At 51.1% G+C, this 1,153-nt stretch overlaps 1 protein-coding gene across 1 annotated transcript in view; it reads left to right on the plus strand.

Moving 5' to 3' along the window:
• Positions 1–1,153, plus strand: part of VOLCADRAFT_92760 (uncharacterized protein) — a gene marked incomplete at both ends in the record, with an annotated part of 9,234 nt that overhangs the window by 1,387 nt on the left and 6,694 nt on the right. The window lies entirely within an intron of this gene.

The following is a 1,153-nucleotide window of genomic DNA, read 5'->3' on the forward strand; positions in this document are numbered from 1 at the left end:
GCCGCTCTGAGTTGTTGTCGGCTTTTTCGACATTGTATGCGCTGTAATCGAATGCATATCGAGGATGCCGCACTTTGATATGCTATGTCGCTTGATTAAGCACAGTTTGCCAGGCGGTTGATGTTCGATGGTGTGTCCGAACATTAGCCGCCCGTGGCTGTGCGGCCGCTTAGAGGAAAGGGACCATACACCAGGTCATGTCCTCAAAAATCATGTACACGTCTATATGCGCATCACCCGCTTTAGTCTGTGGAGTTGCTTGTGTGTGGCGTTGTCAACATGTCGCCGAACATCCATTTGAGCGCGCTCCATTTGAGCACGACAGCTTTGCTTGTCGCTCCCATCACACCTATCTTTCTGCCCTAAGTTGTTCCACACGTGCTAAAGCTAGCATACGGGAAGCAGGACGCCACAGGGCGTCGTCGGGGCAGAGGAAAACCCACGGGTCGGCAACGAATATGCAGTTCGAGCGCATGCATGCACATGCACACACGCAGCTGCAGCTGCGTGCGCACAAAATCTCGCTTGCGCGCCACAGGATGGTGTGGCTCAAAACAACTTACACCACCACAAGTGGGAGAAGACAAAACACATGCATTCCTACCCACAAAAACGCCACAAAAGCGTTTGTGCAAAAAGATGTTAAAAAGAGTCCCCCACGGCACCTCTCTCCAGCCCTCCACAGCTGGACGACCCTTTGCGCCCTCTGTCCCATATAAAGAATCTAAACGTACCCCACATCCCATACCACATTGCATGCACCCGACGTGTATATCATGCTTTGGACGTATTGCAAATGCATCTAATGCGCGCGAACCACGGAACAAGACAAACACCAATCAATACACCGCAACAAAAGCACAAAGATACAGCTTTAGCGTCCTCGAAAGGACACGCCGGCAGTAAGGGCGATTTACAAGAAAGTTGTGGAATATAGACTAACGCTGCCCGATACAAGTCATCGGCTACTCCCGCCGGAGTGGTCAGGGAGCCTGTGGTGTGCTAAGACATAGTTATTTGCAGTACGTATGCGCAATTGGTGATCGTGGGTTCAAGTCACGGCTCATGCGGGTGCGATTTGCGTTCATCGCTGACGCGTTATGTTAATCGACTTGTCCAGCAGCAGCATGAGACGATGTATTAAGCTTTCTTT

This window comes from Volvox carteri, assembly GCF_000143455.1.
Source record: "Volvox carteri f. nagariensis unplaced genomic scaffold VOLCAscaffold_28, whole genome shotgun sequence".
Lineage (NCBI taxonomy): Eukaryota > Viridiplantae > Chlorophyta > Chlorophyceae > Chlamydomonadales > Volvocaceae > Volvox > Volvox carteri.